Source organism: Podarcis raffonei, chromosome 7, assembly GCF_027172205.1.
Source record: "Podarcis raffonei isolate rPodRaf1 chromosome 7, rPodRaf1.pri, whole genome shotgun sequence".
NCBI classification, from domain to species: domain Eukaryota; kingdom Metazoa; phylum Chordata; class Lepidosauria; order Squamata; family Lacertidae; genus Podarcis; species Podarcis raffonei.
In genome coordinates, this window is record NC_070608.1 from 76,374,148 (window position 1) to 76,395,253 (window position 21,106).

Consider the following 21,106-nt stretch of genomic DNA (forward strand, 5'->3'; position numbering starts at 1 on the left):
GGTGAGGGCTGATTTCTTTTCCTGTGATAAAAAGCCATCTGTTTCAACTGCCAAACCTTTCAGGGGATCATTTGGAACCGTTTAGCACCAGTTTTGAGTGAATTGCCGAAAGTCAGATTTTTTATGAAATTGAGACCTTGGGGCTTAGGGATTTTTTCAAAAAAATCTTTTTCTGCCGGTTAAGTTGTCGAGGGCTGATTTCTTCTATTTCCATTCCCAAACCTTTCAGAGGATCATTTGCAACCGTTTGGCACCATTTTTGAGTGAATTGCCGAAAGTCAGATTTTTTATGAAATTGTGACCCTGGGGCTTAGGATTTTTTCAAAAAAATCTTTTTCTGCCCGTTAATTTGTTGAGGACTGATTTCTTTTCCTGTGATAAAAAGCCTTCTGTTTCAACCGCCAAACCTTTCAGGGGAGAATTTGGAACCTTTTGGCACAATTTTTGAGTGAATTGCCAAAAGTCAGATTTTTTATGAAATTGTGACCCCGGGGCTTAGGATTTTTTCAAAAAAATCTTTTTCTGCCGGTTATGTTGTTGAGGGCTGATTTCTTTTCCTGTGATAAAAAGCCTTCTGTTTCAACCACCAAACCTTTCAGGGGAGAATTTGGAACCTTTTGGCACAATTTTTGAGTGAATTGCCAAAAGTCTGATTTTTTATGAAATTGTGACCCCGGGACTTAGGGATTTTTTCAAAAAAATCTTTTTCTGCCGGTTAAGTTGTCGAGGGCTGATTTCGTGTCCTGTGATAAAAAGCCATCTGTTTCGACCGCCAAACCTTTCAGGGGAGAATTTGGAACCTTTTGGCACCATTTTTGAGTGAATTGCCGGAAGTCAGATTTTTTATGAATTTGTGACCCCGGGGCTTAGGATTTTTTCAAAAAAATATTTTTCTGCCGGTTAAGTTGTTGAGGGTTGATTTCTTTTCCTGTGATAAAAAGCCTTCTGTTTCAACCGCCAAACCTTTCAGGGGAGAATTTGGAAGGTTTTGGCACAATTTTTGAGTGAATTGCCAAAAGTCAGATTTTTTATGAAATTGTGACCCCGGGGCTTAGGATTTTTTCAAAAAAATATTTTTCTGCTGGTTAAGTTGTTGAGGGCTGATTTCTTTTCCTGTGATAAAAAGCCTTCTGTTTCAACCGCCAAACCTTTCAGGGGATCATTTGGAACCTTTTGGCACAATTTTTGAGTGAATTGCCAAAAGTCAGATTTTTTATGAAATTGTGACCCCGGGGCTTAGGATTTTTTTTAAAAAAAAAAATTTCTGCCTGTTAATTTGTTGAGGGCTGATTTCTTTTCCTATGATAAAAAGCCATCTGTTTCAACCGCCAAACTTTTCAGGGGAGCATTTGGAACCGTTTGGCACCATTTTTGAGTGAATTGCCGAAAGTCAGATTTTTTATGAAATTGTGACCCCGGGGCTTAGGATTTTTTCAAAATAAAAATTTCTGCCAGTTAACTTGTCAAGAGCTGATTTCTTTTCTTCTGATAAAAAGCCTTCTGTTTCGACCGCCAAACCTTTCAGGGGAGCATTTGCAACTGTTTGGCACCTGTTTTGAGTGAATTGCCGAAAGTCAGATTTTTTATGAAATTGTGACCCCGGGGCTTAGGATCTTTTCAAAAAAATCTTTTTCTGCCGGTTAAGTTGTTGACAGCTGATTTCGTGTCCTGTGATAAAAAGCCATCTGTTTCGACCGCCAAACCTTTCAGGGGAGAGATTGGAACCGTTTGGAACCATTTTTGAGTGAATTGCCGAAAGTCAGACTTTTTATGAAATTGTGACCCCGGGGCTTAGGGATTTTTTCACAAAAATCTTTTTCTGCCGGTTAAGTTGTCAAGGACTGATTTCGTGTCCTGTGATAAAAAGGCATCTGTTTCGACCGCCAAACCTTTCAGGGGAGAATTTGGAACCTTTTGGCACCATTTTTGACTGAATTGCCGAAAGTCAGATTTTTTATGAAATTGTGACCCCGGGGCTTAGGATTTTTTCAAAAAAATCTTTTTCTGCCGGTTAAGTTGTGGAGGGCTGATTTCTTCTATTTCCATTCCCAAACCTTTCAGAGGATCATTTGCAACCGTCTGGCACCATTTTTGACTGAATTGCCAAAAGTCAGATTTTTTATGAAATTGTGACCCCGGGGCTTAGGTTTTTTTCAAAAAAATCTTTTTCTGCCGGTTAAGTTGTTGAGGACTGATTTCTTGTCCTGTGATAAAAAGCCTTCTGTTTCAACCGCCAAACCTTTCAGCGGAGAATTTGGAACCTTTTGGCACAATTTTTGAGTGAATTGCCAAAAGTCAGATTTTTTATGAAATTGTCACCCCGGGGCTTAGGATTTTTTCAAAAAATCTTTTTCTGCTGGTTAAGTTGTCGAGGGCTGATTTCTTCTATTTCCATTCCCAAACCTTTCAGAGGATCATTTGCAACCGTCTGGCACCATTTTTGAGTGAATTGCCGAAAGTCAGGTTTTTTATGAAATTGTGACCCTGGGGCTTAGGATTTTTTCAAAAAAATCTTTTTCTGCCGGTTAAAGTGTCGAGGGCTGATTTCTTGCATTTCCATTCCCAAACCTTTCAGAGGATCATTTGCAACCGTCTGGCACCATTTTTGAGTGAATTGCCAAAAGTCAGATTTTTTATGAAATTGTGACCCTGGGGCTTAGGATTTTTTCAAAAAAATCTTTTTCTGCCGGTTAAGTTGTTGAGGACTGATTTCTTTTCCTGTGATAAAAAGCCATCTGTTTCGACCGCCAAACCTTTCAGGGGAGCATTTGGAATCTTTTGGCACCATTTTTGAGTGAATTGCCAAAAGTCAGATTTTTTATGAAATTGTGATCCCGGGGCTTAGGATTTTTTCAAAAAAATCTTTTTCTGCCGGTTAAGTTGTTGAGGACTGATTTCTTTTCCTGTGATAAAAAGCCTTCTGTTTCGACCGCCAAACCTTTCAGGGGAGCATTTGGAATCTTTTGGCACCATTTTTGAGTGAATTGCCGGAAGTCAGATTTTTTGTGAATTTGTGACCCCGGGGCTTAGGATTTTTTCAAAAAATCTTTTTCTGCTGGTTAAGTTGTCGAGGGCTGATTTCTTCTATTTCCATTCCCAAACCTTTCAGAGGATCATTTGCAACCGTCTGGCACCATTTTTGAGTGAATTGCCGAAAGTCAGGTTTTTTATGAAATTGTGACCCCGGGGCTTAGGATTTTTTCAAAAAAATCTTTTTCTGCCGGTTAAGTTGTGGAGGGCTGATTTCTTCTATTTCCATTCCCAAACCTTTCAGGGGAGCATTTGGAATCTTTTGGCACCATTTTTGAGTGAATTGCCAAAAGTCAGATTTTTTATGAAATTATGATCCCGGGGCTTAGGATTTTTTTAAAAAAATCTTTTTCTGCCGGTTAAGTTGTCGAGGGCTGATTTCGTGTCCTGTGATAAAAAACCATCTGTTTCGACCGCCAAACCTTTCAGGGGAGAATTTGGAACCTTTTGGCACAATTTTTGAGTCAATTGCGAAAAGTCAGGTTTTTTATGAAATTGTGACCCCGGGGCTTAGGATTTTTTCAAAAAAATCTTTTTCTGCCGGTCAAGTTGTTGAGGGCTGAATTCCTTTCCTGTGATAAAAAGCCTTCTGTTTCAACCGCCAAACCTTTCAGGGCAGCATTTGGAACCGTTTGGCACCATTTTTGAGTGAATTGCCGGAAGTCAGATTTTTTATGAATTTGTGAGCCGGAGCTTAGGGATTTTTTCCAAAAAATCTTTTTCTGCCGGTTAAATTGTCGAGGGCTGATTTCTTCTATTTCCATTCCCAAACCTTTCAGAGGATCATTTGCAACCGTCTGGCACCATTTTTGACTGAATTTCCAAAAGTCAGATTTTTTATGAAATTGTGACCCCGGGGCTTAGGTTTTTTTCAAAAAAATTTTTTTCTGCCGGTTAAGTTGTTGAGGACTGATTTCTTGTCCTATGATAAAAAGCCTTCTGTTTCAACCACCAAACCTGTCAGGGGAGTGGGGAAGAATTGCAACGATAAAAATGAGCGTGCTACCGAAAATGTTGTTTTTGTTCCAGACGATACCAATAATTAAAGGTGTGACTATATTTAAAGAATGGCAAAGAACAATGTCAAAATATATCTGGCAGGGCAAAAAGCCGAGAATTAAATTTAAGATATTAACAGATGCAAAAGAAAGAGGAGGCTTTGCCCTGCCAGACTTGAAGTTATATTATGAGGCTTCGTGTCTTTGCTGGTTGAAAGAATGGATAAAATTGGAGAACACGGAATTGTTGGATTTAGAGGGATATGACAACAGATTTGGGTGGCACGCTTATCTATGGTGTGATAAAAACAGAATGCATAAAGGTTTTGAAAGTCATATTTTTAGAGGAACGTTAATTGAAGTATGGAATAGGTACAAAAACCTATTAGAGCCGAAAACGCCAATGTGGTTATCCCCACTGGAGATAATGAGTACGAAAAAAGTCAATATGACAGGAGATTGGATCACATATGAAAATTTAATAATTAAAGAAGGTGATAAATGGAATCTGAAACCATATGAAGAGGTGAAAGAAAAGGTGTATGATTGGCTGCATTATTTTCAATTGAATGCAATGTTTAAAAAAGAGATGCGGGAGAAAGGTTATTCAGGAAAAAAATCAAGGTTTCAGCAAGAAATTTTGAATAGTGATGTAAAAGTATTGTCAAAAATGTATAAACTATTACTCGAATGGCATACAAAGGATGAGGAAGTTAAAACGGTAATGATTCAATGGGCTAAAGATTTTGGTTATAATATACAATTTGAGGATTGGATAAGGTTATGGAAAGAGGGAATGAAATTCACCGCATGTACTACGATAAAAGAAAATGTGATGAAAATGCTATATAGATGGTATATAACTCCAGTGAAACTAGGGAAGATGTTTAAAGTTAGTAATAAATGTTGGAAATGTCAAGAGAAAGAAGGAACATTTTATCACATGTGGTGGGAATGTAAGAAAGTGAAAAGCTTCTGGGAAATGATTTATAATGAGATGAAAAAAATGTTGAGATACACTTTTGTAAAGAAACCAGAAGCATTGTTACTAGGCATATTAGGCAATGATGTTGAAAAGAAAGATGTGAAGCTATTTAGATATGCAGTTGCAGCTGCCAGAATTTTGATGGCCCAAAAATGGAAACAGGAAGAAATGCCAACGAGGGAGGAATGGAGAATGAAAATGATGGAATACGCAGAAATGGACAAATTAACATGTAAAATTCGAGACCAACGCGATCAGAGATTCACCGAGGACTGGAACAAATTTACAGAGTATATCAAAACTGTGTGTGATCAGGAAATAACGCTTGTTGGATTTCAGGAAGCTTTGTGAAGAGAATAGTAAGGAATGTCGCGTAAATGAAAAGATAAAATAAGGATTGTTAAAGTGCAACATAAATTTAAGGAATGTGAAAAGTTGTGAAAAATATGGAAATTGTCAGATAGGCTGACGGAAGTCTATAAGATGTATAAGTTAAATTGGATGTTAAATTGTAATTGGATTGGTTATTGGAAATTTGAATAAAAATTAATTATAAAAAAAAAACCAAACCTGTCAGGGGAGAATTTGGAACCTTTTGGCACAATTTTTGAGTGAATTGCCAAAAGTCAGATTTTTTATGAAATTGTCACCCCGGGGCTTAGGATTTTTTCAAAAAAATCTTTTTCTGCCGGTTAAGTTGTCGAGGGCTGATTTCGTGTCCTGTGATAAAAAGCCATCTGTTTCGACAGCCAAACCTTTCAGGGGAGAATTTGGAACCTTTTGGCACAATTTTTGAGTGAATTGCCAAAAGTCAGGTTTTTTATGAAATTGTGACCCCGGGGCTTAGGATCTTTTCAAAAAAAATTTTTTCTGCCTGTTAAGTTGGTGAGGGCTGCTTTCTTTTCCTGTGATAAAAAGCCATCTGTTTCAACTGCCAAACCTTTCAGGGGATCATTTGGAACCGTTTAGCACCAGTTTTGATTGAATTGCCGAAAGTCAGATTTTTTTATGAAATTGAGACCTTGGGGCTTAGGGATTTTTTCAAAAAAATCTTTTTCTGCCGGTTAAGTTGTCGAGGGCTGATTTCTTCTATTTCCATTCCCAAACCTTTCAGAGGATCATTTGCAACCGTCTGGCACCATTTTTGAGTGAATTGCCGAAAGTCAGATTTTTTATGAAATTGTGACCCTGGGGCTTAGGATTTTTTCAAAAAAATCTTTTTCTGCCCGTTAATTTGTTGAGGACTGATTTCTTTTCCTGTGATAAAAAGCCTTCTGTTTCAACCGCCAAACCTTTCAAGGGAGAATTTGGAACCTTTTGGCACAATTTTTGAGTGAATTGCCAAAAGTCAGATTTTTTATGAAATTGTGACCCCGGGGCTTAGGATTTTTTCAAAAAAATCTTTTTCTGCCGGTTATGTTGTTGAGGGCTGATTTCTTTTCCTGTGATAAAAAGCCTTCTGTTTCAACCACCAAACCTTTCAGGGGAGAATTTGGAACCTTTTGGCACAATTTTTGAGTGAATTGCCAAAAGTCCGATTTTTTATGAAATTGTGACCCCGGGACTTAGGGATTTTTTCAAAAAAATCTTTTTCTGCCGGTTAAGTTGTTGACAGCTGATTTCGTGTCCTGTGATAAAAAGCCATCTGTTTCGACCGCCAAACCTTTCAGGGGAGAGTTTGGAACCGTTTGGAACCATTTTTGAGTGAATTGCCGAAAGTCAGACTTTTTATGAAATTGTGACCCCGGGGCTTAGGGATTTTTTCACAAAAATCTTTTTCTGCCGGTTAAGTTGTCAAGGACTGATTTCGTGTCCTGTGATAAAAAGGCATCTGTTTCGACCGCCAAACCTTTCAGGGGAGAATTTGGAACCTTTTGGCACCATTTTTGACTGAATTGCCGAAAGTCAGATTTTTTATGAAATTGTGACCCCGGGGCTTAGGATTTTTTCAAAAAAATCTTTTTCTGCCGGTTAAGTTGTGGAGGGCTGATTTCTTCTATTTCCATTCCCAAACCTTTCAGAGGATCATTTGCAACCGTCTGGCACCATTTTTGACTGAATTGCCAAAAGTCAGATTTTTTATGAAATTGTGACCCCGGGGCTTAGGTTTTTTTCAAAAAAATCTTTTTCTGCCGGTTAAGTTGTTGAGGACTGATTTCTTGTCCTGTGATAAAAAGCCTTCTGTTTCAACCGCCAAACCTTTCAGCGGAGAATTTGGAACCTTTTGGCACAATTTTTGAGTGAATTGCCAAAAGTCAGATTTTTTATGAAATTGTCACCCCGGGGCTTAGGATTTTTTCAAAAAATCTTTTTCTGCTGGTTAAGTTGTCGAGGGCTGATTTCTTCTATTTCCATTCCCAAACCTTTCAGAGGATCATTTGCAACCGTCTGGCACCATTTTTGAGTGAATTGCCGAAAGTCAGGTTTTTTATGAAATTGTGACCCCGGGGCTTAGGATTTTTTCAAAAAAATCTTTTTCTGCCGGTTAAGTTGTTGAGGGCTGATTTCTTTTCCTGTGATAAAAAGCCTTCTGTTTCAACCGCCAAACCTTTCAGGGGAGCATTTGGAACCTTTTGGCACCATTTTTGAGTGAATTGCCGGAAGTCAGATTTTTTATGAATTTGTGACCCCGGGGCTTAGGATTTTTTCAAAAAATCTTTTTCTGCTGGTTAAGTTGTCGAGGGCTGATTTCTTGCATTTCCATTCCCAAACCTTTCAGAGGATCATTTGCAACCGTCTGGCAACATTTTTGAGTGAATTGCCGAAAGTCAGATTTTTTATGAAATTGTGACCCTGGGGCTTAGGATTTTTTCAAAAAAATATTTTTCTGCTGGTTAAGTTGTTGAGGGCTGATTTCTTTTCCTGTGATAAAAAGCCTTCTGTTTCAACCGCCAAACCTTTCAGGGGATCATTTGGAACCTTTTGGCACAATTTTTGAGTGAATTGCCAAAAGTCAGATTTTTTATGAAATTGTGACCCCGGGGCTTAGGATTTTTTCAAAAAAATATTTTTCTGCTGGTTAATTTGTTGAGGGCTGATTTCTTTTCCTGTGATAAAAAGTCTTCTGTTTCAACCGCCAAACCTTTCAGGGGAGAATTTGGAACCTTTTGGCACCATTTTTTAGTGAATTGCGAAAAGTCAGATTTTTTATGAAATTGTGACCCCGGGGCTTAGGATTTTTTCAAAAAAATCTTTTTCTGCTGGTTAAGTTGTGGAGGGCTGATTTCTTCTATTTCCATTCCCAAACCTTTCAGAGGATCATTTGCAACCGTCTGGCACCATTTTTGAGTGAATTGCCAAAAATCAGATTTTTTATGAAATTGTGACCCCGGGGCTTAGGATTTTTTCAAAAAAATATTTTTCTGCCGGTTAAGTTGCTGAGGGTTGATTTCTTTTCCTGTGATAAAAAGCCTTCTGTTTCAACCGCCAAACCTTTCAGGGGGGAATTTGGAAGGTTTTGGCACAATTTTTGAGTGAATTGCCAAAAGTCAGATTTTTTATGAAATTGTGACCCCGGGGCTTAGGATTTTTTCAAAAAAATCTTTTTCTGCCGGTTAAGTTGTTGAGGACTGATTTCTTGTCCTGTGATAAAAAGCCTTCTGTTTCAACCGCCAAACCTTTCAGCGGAGAATTTGGAACCTTTTGGCACAATTTTTGAGTGAATTGCCAAAAGTCAGATTTTTTATGAAATTGTCACCCCGGGGCTTAGGATTTTTTCAAAAAATCTTTTTCTGCTGGTTAAGTTGTCGAGGGCTGATTTCTTCTATTTCCATTCCCAAACCTTTCAGAGGATCATTTGCAACCGTCTGGCACCATTTTTGAGTGAATTGCCGAAAGTCAGGTTTTTTATGAAATTGTGACCCCGGGGCTTAGGATTTTTTCAAAAAAATCTTTTTCTGCCGGTTAAGTTGTTGAGGGCTGATTTCTTTTCCTGTGATAAAAAGCCTTCTGTTTCAACCGCCAAACCTTTCAGCGGAGAATTTGGAACCTTTTGGCACCATTTTTGACTGAATTGCCGAAAGTCAGATTTTTTATGAAATTGTGACCCCGGGGCTTAGGATTTTTTCAAAAAAATCTTTTTCTGCCGGTTAAGTTGTGGAGGGCTGATTTCTTCTATTTCCATTCCCAAACCTTTCAGAGGATCATTTGCAACCGTCTGGCACCATTTTTGACTGAATTGCCAAAAGTCAGATTTTTTATGAAATTGTGACCCCGGGGCTTAGGTTTTTTTCAAAAAAATCTTTTTCTGCCGGTTAAGTTGTTGAGGACTGATTTCTTGTCCTGTGATAAAAAGCCTTCTGTTTCAACCGCCAAACCTTTCAGCGGAGAATTTGGAACCTTTTGGCACAATTTTTGAGTGAATTGCCAAAAGTCAGATTTTTTATGAAATTGTCACCCCGGGGCTTAGGATTTTTTCAAAAAATCTTTTTCTGCTGGTTAAGTTGTCGAGGGCTGATTTCTTCTATTTCCATTCCCAAACCTTTCAGAGGATCATTTGCAACCGTCTGGCACCATTTTTGAGTGAATTGCCGAAAGTCAGGTTTTTTATGAAATTGTGACCCCGGGGCTTAGGATTTTTTCAAAAAAATCTTTTTCTGCCGGTTAAGTTGTTGAGGGCTGATTTCTTTTCCTGTGATAAAAAGCCTTCTGTTTCAACCGCCAAACCTTTCAGGGGAGCATTTGGAACCTTTTGGCACCATTTTTGAGTGAATTGCCGGAAGTCAGATTTTTTATGAATTTGTGACCCCGGGGCTTAGGATTTTTTCAAAAAATCTTTTTCTGCTGGTTAAGTTGTCGAGGGCTGATTTCTTGCATTTCCATTCCCAAACCTTTCAGAGGATCATTTGCAACCGTCTGGCAACATTTTTGAGTGAATTGCCGAAAGTCAGGTTTTTTATGAAATTGTGACCCTGGGGCTTAGGATTTTTTCAAAAAAATATTTTTCTGCCGGTTAAGTTGTTGAGGGTTGATTTCTTTTCCTGTGATAAAAAGCCTTCTGTTTCAACCGCCAAACCTTTCAGGGGAGAATTTGGAAGGTTTTGGCACAATTTTTGAGTGAATTGCCAAAAGTAAGATTTTTTATGAAATTGTGACCCCGGGGCTTAGGATTTTTTCAAAAAAATATTTTTCTGCTGGTTAAGTTGTTGAGGGCTGATTTCTTTTCCTGTGATAAAAAGCCTTCTGTTTCAACCGCCAAACCTTTCAGGGGATCATTTGGAACCTTTTGGCACAATTTTTGAGTGAATTGCCAAAAGTCAGATTTTTTATGAAATTGTGACCCCGGGGCTTAGGATTTTTTCAAAAAAATATTTTTCTGCTGGTTAATTTGTTGAGGGCTGATTTCTTTTCCTGTGATAAAAAGTCTTCTGTTTCAACCGCCAAACCTTTCAGGGGAGAATTTGGAACCTTTTGGCACCATTTTTTAGTGAATTGCGAAAAGTCAGATTTTTTATGAAATTGTGACCCCGGGGCTTAGGATTTTTTCAAAAAAATCTTTTTCTGCTGGTTAAGTTGTGGAGGGCTGATTTCTTCTATTTCCATTCCCAAACCTTTCAGAGGATCATTTGCAACCGTCTGGCACCATTTTTGAGTGAATTGCCAAAAATCAGATTTTTTATGAAATTGTGACCCCGGGGCTTAGGATTTTTTCAAAAAAATATTTTTCTGCCGGTTAAGTTGCTGAGGGTTGATTTCTTTTCCTGTGATAAAAAGCCTTCTGTTTCAACCGCCAAACCTTTCAGGGGGGAATTTGGAAGGTTTTGGCACAATTTTTGAGTGAATTGCCAAAAGTCAGATTTTTTATGAAATTGTGACCCCGGGGCTTAGGATTTTTTCAAAAAAATCTTTTTCTGCCGGTTATGTTGTTGAGGGCTGATTTCTTTTCCTGTTATAAAAAGCCTTCTGTTTCAACCACCAAACCTTTCAGGGGAGAATTTGGAACCTTTTGGCACAATTTTTGAGTGAATTGCCAAAAGTCAGATTTTATATGAAATTGTGACCCCGGGGCTTAGGATTTTTTTTAAAAAAAAAAAATTCTGCCAGTTAAGATGTTGAGGGCTGATTTCTTTTCCTATGATAAAAAGCCTTCTGTTTCAACTGCCAAACCTTTCAGGGGATCATTTGGAACCATTTGGCACCATTTTTGAGTGAATTGCCGAAAGTCAGATTTTTTATGAAATTGTGACCCCGGGGCTTAGGATTTTTTCAAAAAAATCTTCTTCTGCCGGTTAAGTTGTTGAGGGCTGATTTCTTGTCGTGTGATAAAAAGCCTTCTGTTTCAACCGCCAAACCTTTCCGGGGATCATTTGGAACCGTTTGGCACCATTTTTGAATGAATTGCCGAAAGGCAGACTTTTTATGAAATTGTGACCCCGGGGCTTAGGATTTTTTCAAAAAAATCTTTTTCTTCCGGTTAAGTTGGTGAGGGCTGATTTCTTTTCCTGTGATAAAAAGCCTTCTGTTTCAACCGCCAAACCTTTCAGGGGAGAATTTGGAACCTTTTGGCACAATTTTTGAGTGAATTGCCAAAAGTCAGATTTTTTATGAAATTGTGACCCCGGGGCTTAGGATTTTTTCAAAAAAATCTTTTTCTGCCGGTTAAGTTGTCGAGGGCTGATTTCGGGTCCTGTGATAAAAAACCATCTGTTTCGACCGCCAAACCTTTCAGGGGAGAATTTGGAACCTTTTGGCACAATTTTTGAGTCAATTGCGAAAAGTCAGGTTTTTTATGAAATTGTGACCCCGGGGCTTAGGATTTTTTCAAAAAAATCTTTTTCTGCCGGTCAAGTTGTTGAGGGCTGAATTCCTTTCCTGTGATAAAAAGCCTTCTGTTTCAACCGCCAAACCTTTCAGGGCAGCATTTGGAACCGTTTGGCACCATTTTTGAGTGAATTGCCGGAAGTCAGATTTTTTATGAATTTGTGAGCCGGAGCTTAGGGATTTTTTCCAAAAAATCTTTTTCTGCCGGTTAAATTGTCGAGGGCTGATTTCTTCTATTTCCATTCCCAAACCTTTCAGAGGATCATTTGCAACCGTCTGGCACCATTTTTGACTGAATTTCCAAAAGTCAGATTTTTTATGAAATTGTGACCCCGGGGCTTAGGTTTTTTTCAAAAAAATTTTTTTCTGCCGGTTAAGTTTTTGAGGACTGATTTCTTGTCCTATGATAAAAAGCCTTCTTTTCAACCACCAAACCTGTCAGGGGAGTGGGGAAGAATTGCAACGATAAAAATGAGCGTGCCACCGAAAATGTTGTTTTTGTTCCAGACGATACCAATAATTAAAGGTGTGACTATATTTAAAGAATGGCAAAGAACAATGTCAAAATATATCTGGCAGGGCAAAAAGCCGAGAATTAAATTTAAGATATTAACAGATGCAAAAGAAAGAGGAGGCTTTGCCCTGCCAGACTTGAAGTTATATTATGAGGCTTCGTGTCTTTGCTGGTTGAAAGAATGGATAAAATTGGAGAACACGGAATTGTTGGATTTAGAGGGATATGACAACAGATTTGGGTGGCACGCTTATCTATGGTGTGATAAAAACAGAATGCATAAAGGTTTTGAAAGTCATATTTTTAGAGGAACGTTAATTGAAGTATGGAATAGGTACAAAAACCTATTAGAGCCGAAAACGCCAATGTGGTTATCCCCACTGGAGATAATGAGTACGAAAAAAGTCAATATGACAGGAGATTGGATCACATATGAAAATTTAATAATTAAAGAAGGTGATAAATGGAATCTGAAACCATATGAAGAGGTGAAAGAAAAGGTGTATGATTGGCTGCATTATTTTCAATTGAATGCAATGTTTAAAAAAGAGATGCGGGAGAAAGGTTATTCAGGAAAAAAATCAAGGTTTCAGCAAGAAATTTTGAATAGTGATGTAAAAGTATTGTCAAAAATGTATAAACTATTACTCGAATGGCATACAAAGGATGAGGAAGTTAAAACGGTAATGATTCAATGGGCTAAAGATTTTGGTTATAATATACAATTTGAGGATTGGATAAGGTTATGGAAAGAGGGAATGAAATTCACCGCATGTACTACGATAAAAGAAAATGTGATGAAAATGCTATATAGATGGTATATAACTCCAGTGAAACTAGGGAAGATGTTTAAAGTTAGTAATAAATGTTGGAAATGTCAAGAGAAAGAAGGAACATTTTATCACATGTGGTGGGAATGTAAGAAAGTGAAAAGCTTCTGGGAAATGATTTATAATGAGATGAAAAAAATGTTGAGATACACTTTTGTAAAGAAACCAGAAGCATTGTTACTAGGCATATTAGGCAATGATGTTGAAAAGAAAGATGTGAAGCTATTTAGATATGCAGTTGCAGCTGCCAGAATTTTGATGGCCCAAAAATGGAAACAGGAAGAAATGCCAACGAGGGAGGAATGGAGAATGAAAATGATGGAATACGCAGAAATGGACAAATTAACATGTAAAATTCGAGACCAACGCGATCAGAGATTCACCGAGGACTGGAACAAATTTACAGAGTATATCAAAACTGTGTGTGATCAGGAAATAACGCTTGTTGGATTTCAGGAAGCTTTGTGAAGAGAATAGTAAGGAATGTCGCGTAAATGAAAAGATAAAATAAGGATTGTTAAAGTGCAACATAAATTTAAGGAATGTGAAAAGTTGTGAAAAATATGGAAATTGTCAGATAGGCTGACGGAAGTCTATAAGATGTATAAGTTAAATTGGATGTTAAATTGTAATTGGATTGGTTATTGGAAATTTGAATAAAAATTAATTATAAAAAAAAAACCAAACCTGTCAGGGGAGAATTTGGAACCTTTTGGCACAATTTTTGAGTGAATTGCCAAAAGTCAGATTTTTTATGAAATTGTCACCCCGGGGCTTAGGATTTTTTCAAAAAAATCTTTTTCTGCCGGTTAAGTTGTCGAGGGCTGATTTCGTGTCCTGTGATAAAAAGCCATCTGTTTCGACAGCCAAACCTTTCAGGGGAGAATTTGGAACCTTTTGGCACAATTTTTGAGTGAATTGCCAAAAGTCAGGTTTTTTATGAAATTGTGACCCCGGGGCTTAGGATCTTTTCAAAAAAAAAATTTTCTGCCTGTTAAGTTGGTGAGGGCTGATTTCTTTTCCTCTGATAAAAAGCCATCTGTTTCAACTGCCAAACCTTTCAGGGGATCATTTGGAACCGTTTGGCACCAGTTTTGAGTGAATTGCCGAAAGTCAGATTTTTTATGAAATTGAGACCTTGGGGCTTAGGGATTTTTTCAAAAAAATCTTTTTCTGCCGGTTAAGTTGTCGAGGGCTGATTTCTTCTATTTCCATTCCCAAACCTTTCAGGGGATCATTTGGAACCGTTTGGCACCAGTTTTGAGTGAATTGCCGAAAGTCAGATTTTTTATGAAATTGTGACCCTGGGGCTTAGGATTTTTTCAAAAAAATCTTTTTCTGCCGGTTAAGTTGTTGACAGCTGATTTCGTGTCCTGTGATAAAAAGCCATCTGTTTCGACCGCCAAACCTTTCAGGGGAGAGTTTGGAACCGTTTGGAACCATTTTTGAGTGAATTGCCGAAAGTCAGATTTTTTATGAAATTGTGACCCCGGGGCTTAGGGATTTTTTCACAAAAATCTTTTTCTGCCGGTTAAGTTGTCAAGGACTGATTTCGTGTCCTGTGATAAAAAGGCATCTGTTTCGACCGCCAAACCTTTCAGGGGAGAATTTGGAACCTTTTGGCACCATTTTTGACTGAATTGCCGAAAGTCAGATTTTTTATGAAATTGTGACCCCGGGGCTTAGGATTTTTTCAAAAAAATCTTTTTCTGCCGGTTAAGTTGTGGAGGGCTGATTTCTTCTATTTCCATTCCCAAACCTTTCAGAGGATCATCTGCAACCGTCTGGCACCATTTTTGACTGAATTGCCAAAAGTCAGATTTTTTATGAAATTGTGACCCCGGGGCTTAGGTTCTTTTCAAAAAAATCTTTTTCTGCCGGTTAAGTTGTTGAGGACTGATTTCTTGTCCTGTGATAAAAAGCCTTCTGTTTCAACCGCCAAACCTTTCAGGGGAGAATTTGGAACCTTTTGGCACAATTTTTGAGTGAATTGCCAAAAGTCAGATTTTTTATGAAATTGTGACCCCGGGGCTTAGGATCTTTTCAAAAAAAATTTTTTCTGCCTGTTAAGTTGGTGAGGGCTGATTTCTTTTCCTGTGATAAAAAGCCTTCTGTTTCAACCGCCAAACCTTTCAGGGGAGAATTTGGAACCTTTTGGCACAATTTTTGAGTGAATTGCCAAAAGTCAGATTTTTTATGAAATTGTGACCCCGGGGCTTAGGATTTTTTCAAAAAAATCTTTTTCTGCCGGTTATGTTGTTGAGGGCTGATTTCTTTTCCTGTGATAAAAAGCCTTCTGTTTCAACCACCAAACCTTTCAGGGGAGAATTTGGAACCTTTTGGCACAATTTTTGAGTGAATTGCCAAAAGTCCGATTTTTTATGAAATTGTGACCCCGGGGCTTAGGGATTTTTTCAAAAAAATCTTTTTCTGCCGGTTAAGTTGTCGAGGGCTGATTTCGTGTCCTGTGATAAAAAGCCATCTGTTTCGACCGCCAAACCTTTCAGGGGAGAATTTGGAACCTTTTGACACAATTTTTGAGTGAATTGCCAAAAGTCAGATTTTTTATGAAATTGTGACCCCGGGGCTTAGGATTTTTTCAAAAAAATCTTTTTCTGCCGGTTAAGTTGTTGAGGGCTGATTTCTTTTCCTGTGATAAAAAGCCTTCTGTTTCAACCGCCAAACCTTTCAGGGGAGCATTTGGAACCTTTTGGCACCATTTTTGAGTTAATTGCCGGAAGTCAGATTTTTTATGAATTTGTGACCCCGGGGCTTAGGATTTTTTCAAAAAATCTTTTTCTGCCGGTTAAGTTGTCGAGGGCTGATTTCTTCTATTTCCATTCCCAAACCTTTCAGAGGATTATTTGCAACAGTCGGGCACCATTTTTGAGTGAATTGCCGAAAGTCAGGTTTTTTATGAAATTGTGACCCCGGGGCTTAGGATTTTTTCAAAAAAATATTTTTCTGCCGGTTAAGTTGTTGAGGGTTGATTTCTTTTCCTGTGATAAAAAGCCTTCTGTTTCAACTGCCAAACCTTTCAGAGGAGAATTTGGAAGGTTTTGGCACAATTTTTGAGTGAATTGCCAAAAGTCAGATTTTTTATGAAATTGTGACCCCGGGGCTTAGGATTTTTTCAAAAAAATATTTTTCTGCTGGTTAATTTGTTGAGGGCTGATTTCTTTTCCTGTGATAAAGCGCCTTCTGTTTCAACCGCCAAACCTTTCAGGGGATCATTTGGAACCTTTTGGCACAATTTTTGAGTGAATTGCACAAAGTCAGATTTTTGCTGAAATTGTGACCGCGCGCCTTAGTGATTTTTTTCAAAAAAATCTTTTTATGCCGGTTAAGTTGTCGAGGGCTGATTTCTTTTCCTCTGATAAAAAGCCTTCTGTTTCGAATGCCAAACCTTTCAGGGGAGCATTTGCAACCGTTTGGCACCTTTTTTGAGTGAATTGCCAAAAGTCAGATTTTTTATGAAATCGACCTCTCAGAGGATCATTTGCAACCGTCTGGCACCATTTTTGAGTGAATTGCAAAAAGTCAGATTTTTTATGAAATTGTGACCCCGGGGCTTAGGGATTTTTTCAAAAAAATATTTTTCCGCTGGTTAAGTTGTTGAGGGCTGATTTCTTTTCCTGTGATAAAAAGCCTACTGTTTCAACCACCAAACCTTTCACGGGATCATTTGGAACCTTTTGGCACAATTTTTGAGTGAATTGTCGAAAGGCAGACTTTTTATGAAATTGTGACCCCGGGGCTTAGGATTTTTTCAAAAAAATATTTTTCTGCCGGTTAAGTTGTCGAGGGCTGATTTCGTGTCCTGTGATAAAAAACCATCTGTTTCGACCACCAAACCTTTCAGGGGAGAATTTGGAACCTTTTGGCACAATTTTTGAGTCAATTGCCAAAAGTCAGGTTTTTTATGAAATTGTGACCCCGGGGCTTAGGATTTTTTCAAAAAAAATCTTTCTCTGCCGAATAAGTTGGTGAGGGCTGATTTCTTTTTCTGTGATAAAAAGCCTTCTGTTTCAACCGCCAAACCTTTCAGGGCAGCATTTGGAACCGTTTGGCACCATTTTTGAGTGAATTGCCGAAAGTCAGATTTTTGATGAAATTGTGACCCCGGGGCTTAGCGATTTTTTTTTAAAAAAAAAATTCTCCCGGTTAAGTTGTGGAGGGCTGATTTCTTGTCCTGTGATAAAAAGCCTTCTGTTTTGACTGAAAAACCTCTCAGGCAAGCATTTGCAAGAGTTTGGCACCATTTGTGAGTGAATTGCAGAACATCAGATTTTTGCTGAAATTGTGACCGCGCCCTAATATAAATTAGTCAACTACATTTTGTATAAATTCATTCGAAATACTGTCGTATTTATCTAAGCAGCCTATGTTTGTAAGCAGTCCGTTCACAGGTTGCAAGTGTTACCATATTATCACTCCACCGATTAAAGGAGATCATCTCTTTGCTCTTTCAGTTTATCAATATCAGCCTCTCAGCTACCATTAGAGTGTGTACAATCCATTTCTGTTGTCCAGTTGTTAACTTCCATATAGTAGGCATATAGTTAAAAAAAGTTTCATGTTTTATTGTATATTATTTTATCCTGCAAGCTGCTGAGCGTGGCTGGCACGACCCAGTCAGATGGGTGGGGTATAAATAATAAAACTATTATTATTATTATTTATTTATTATTGAATAGGACATCCCTTTTTTCATCAGAGAAGTGTTGGACGGTTTGAGAATGAAATATACTCTGAGTCGAGAGTGGATTTCATGCTCTTTATTCAGCTCATAGTGCTGAGGAGGAATGGATGTTGCCTCAAAGTATCTGCTTTATATACATTATTTACACAATGGGCTGCATGTGATTGGCTAGTTTACACCAACTTTACTCCTAGTTTACACCTAGTTTACACCAACTTTACTCCTTGTTTACACCTAGTTTAATCCTCGTTTACTCCTAGTTTACTCCTAGTTTACACCTAGTTTACTCCTAGTTTACTCCTGGTTTACACCTAGTTTACTCCTAGTTTACTCCTAGTTTACACCTAGTTTACTCCTAGTTTACACCTAGTTTACTCCTGGTTTACTCCTAGTTTACACCTAGTTTACTCCTAGTTTACTCCTAGTTGCTTTGCGATATTTCAAAAAAATCTTTTTCTGCCGGTTAAGTTGTCGAGGGCTGATTTCTTGTCCTGTGATAAAAAGCCTTCTGTTTTGACCGCCAAACCTTTCAGGGGAGCATTTGCAACCTTTTGGCACCATTTTTGAGTGAATTGCCGAAAGTCAGATTTTTTATGAAATTGTGACCCCGGGGCTTTGCTATTTTTTCAAAAAAATCTTTTTCTGCCGGTTAAGTTGTCGAGGTCTGATTTTTTCTGACGAAAACCCTTCTGTTTCAACTGCCAAAACTCTCAGGGGAGCATTTGCAACCGTTTGGCACCATTTTTGAGTGAATTGCCGAAAGTCAGATTTTTTATGAATTTGTGACCCCGGGGCTTAGGGATTTTTTCAAAAAAATCTTTTTCTGCTGGTTAAGTTGTCGAGGGCTGATTTCTTGTATTTCCATTCCCAAACCTTTCAGAGGATCATTTGCAACCGTTTGGCACCATTTTTGAGTGAATTGCCGAAAGTCAGATTTTTAAAGAAATTGTGACCCCGGGGCTTAGGATTTTTTCAAAAAAATCTTCTTCTGCCGGTTAAGTTGTCGAGGGCTGATTTCGTGTCCTGTGATAAAAAACCATCTGTTTCGACCGCCGAACCTTTCAGGGGAGAATTTGGAACCTTTTGGCACAGTTTTTGAGTCAATTGCGAAAAGTCAGGTTTTTTATGAAATTGTGACCCCGGGGCTTAGGATTTTTTCAAAAAAAATCTTTTTCTGCCGAATAAGTTGGTGAGGGCTGATTTCTTTTTCTGTGATAAAAAGCCTTCTGTTTCAACCGCCAAACCTTTCAGGGCAGCATTTGGAACCGTTTGGCACCATTTTTGAGTGAATTGCCGAAAGTCAGATTTTTGATGAAATTGTGACCCCGGGGCTTAGCGATTTTTTTTTTAAAAAAAATTCTCCCGGTTCAGTTGTGGAGGGCTGATTTCTTGTCCTGTGATAAAAAGCCTTCTGTTTTGACTGGAAAACCTCTCAGGCGAGCATGTTCAAGAGTTTGGCACCATTTGTGAGTGAATTGCAGAACATCAGATTTTTGCTGAAATTGTGACCGCGCCCTAATATAAATTAGTCAATTACATTTTGTATAAATTCATTCGAAATACTGTCGTATTTATCTAAGCAGCCTATGTTTGAAAGCAGTCCGTTCACAGGTTGCTAGTGTTACCATATTATCACTCCACCGATTAAAGGAGATCATCTCTTTGCTCTTTCAGTTTATCAATATCAGCCTCTCAGCTACCATTAGAGTGCGTACAATCCATTTCTGTTGTCCAGTTGTTAACTTTCATATAGTAGGCATATAGTTAAAAAAAGTTTCATGTTTTATTGTATATTATTTTATCCTGCAAGGTGCTGAGCGTGGCTGGCACGACCCAGTCAGATGGGTGGGGTATAAATAATAAAACTATTATTATTATTATTTATTTATTATTGAATAGGACATCCCTTTTTTCATCAGAGAAGTGTTGGAGGGTTTGAGAATGAAATATACTCTGAGTCGAGAGTGGATTTCATGCTCTTTATTCAGCTCATAGTGCTGAGGAGGAATGGATGTTGCCTCAAAGTATCTGCTTTATATACATTATTTACACAATGGGCTGCATGTGATTGCTAGTTTACACCAACTTTACTCCTAGTTTACACCTAGTTTACACCAACTTTACTCCTAGTTTACACCTAGTTTACTCCTGGTTTACTCCTAGTTTACACCTACTTTACTCCTGGTTTACTCCTAGTTTACTCCTAGTTTACTCCTGGTTTACTCCTAGTTTACACCTAGTTTACTCCTGGTTTACTCCTAGTTTACTCCTAGTTTACTCCTAGTTTACACCTAGTTTACTCCTAGTTTACACCTAGTTTACTCCTTGTTTACTCCTAGTTTACACCTAGTTTACTCCTAGTTGCTTTGCGATATTTCAAAAAAATCTTTTTCTGCCGGTTAAGTTGTCGAGGGCTGATTTCTTGTCCTGTGATAAAAAGCCTTCTGTTTTGACCGCCAAACTTTTCAGGGGAGCATTTGCAACCGTTTGGCACCATTTTTGAGTGAATTGCCGAAAGTCAGATTTTTTATGAAATTGTGACCCCGGGGTTTTGCGATTTTCTCAAAAAAATGTTTTTCTGCCGGTTAAGTTGTCGAGGTCTCATTTCTTCTGATGAAAACCCTTCTGTTTCCACTGCCAAAACTCTCAGGGGAGCATTTGCAACCGTTTGGCACCATTTTTGAGTGAATTGCCGAAAGTCAGATTTTTAATGAAATTGTGACCCCGGGGCTTAGCGATTTTTCCAAAAAAATCTTTTTCTGCCGGTTAAGTTGTCGAGGTCTGATTTCTTTTGCTCTGATAAAAAGCCTTCTGTTTCGACCGCCAAACCTTTCAGGGGAGCATTTGCAACCGTTTGGCACCATTTTTGAGTGAATTGCCGAAAGTCAGATTTTTTATGAAATTGTGACCCCGGGGCTTTGCGATTTTTTCAAAAAAATCTTTTTCTGCCGGTTAAGTTGTCGAGGTCTAATTTCTTGTCCTATGATGAAAACCCTTCTGTTTCCACTGCCAAAACTCTCAGGGGAGCATTTGCAACCGTTTGGCACCATTTTTGAGTGAATTGCCGAAAGTCAGATTTTTGATGAAATCTTCTTCTGCCGGTGAAGTTGTCGAGGGCTGATTTCTTTTCCTGTAATAAAAAGCCTTCTGTTTTGACAGCCAAACCTCTCAGGTGGGCATTTGCAACCGTTTGGCACTTGTTTTGAGTGAATTGCCGAAAGTCAGATTTTTAATGAAATTGTGACCCCGGGGCTTAGCGATTTTTTAAAAAAAAAAAATTCTCCCGGT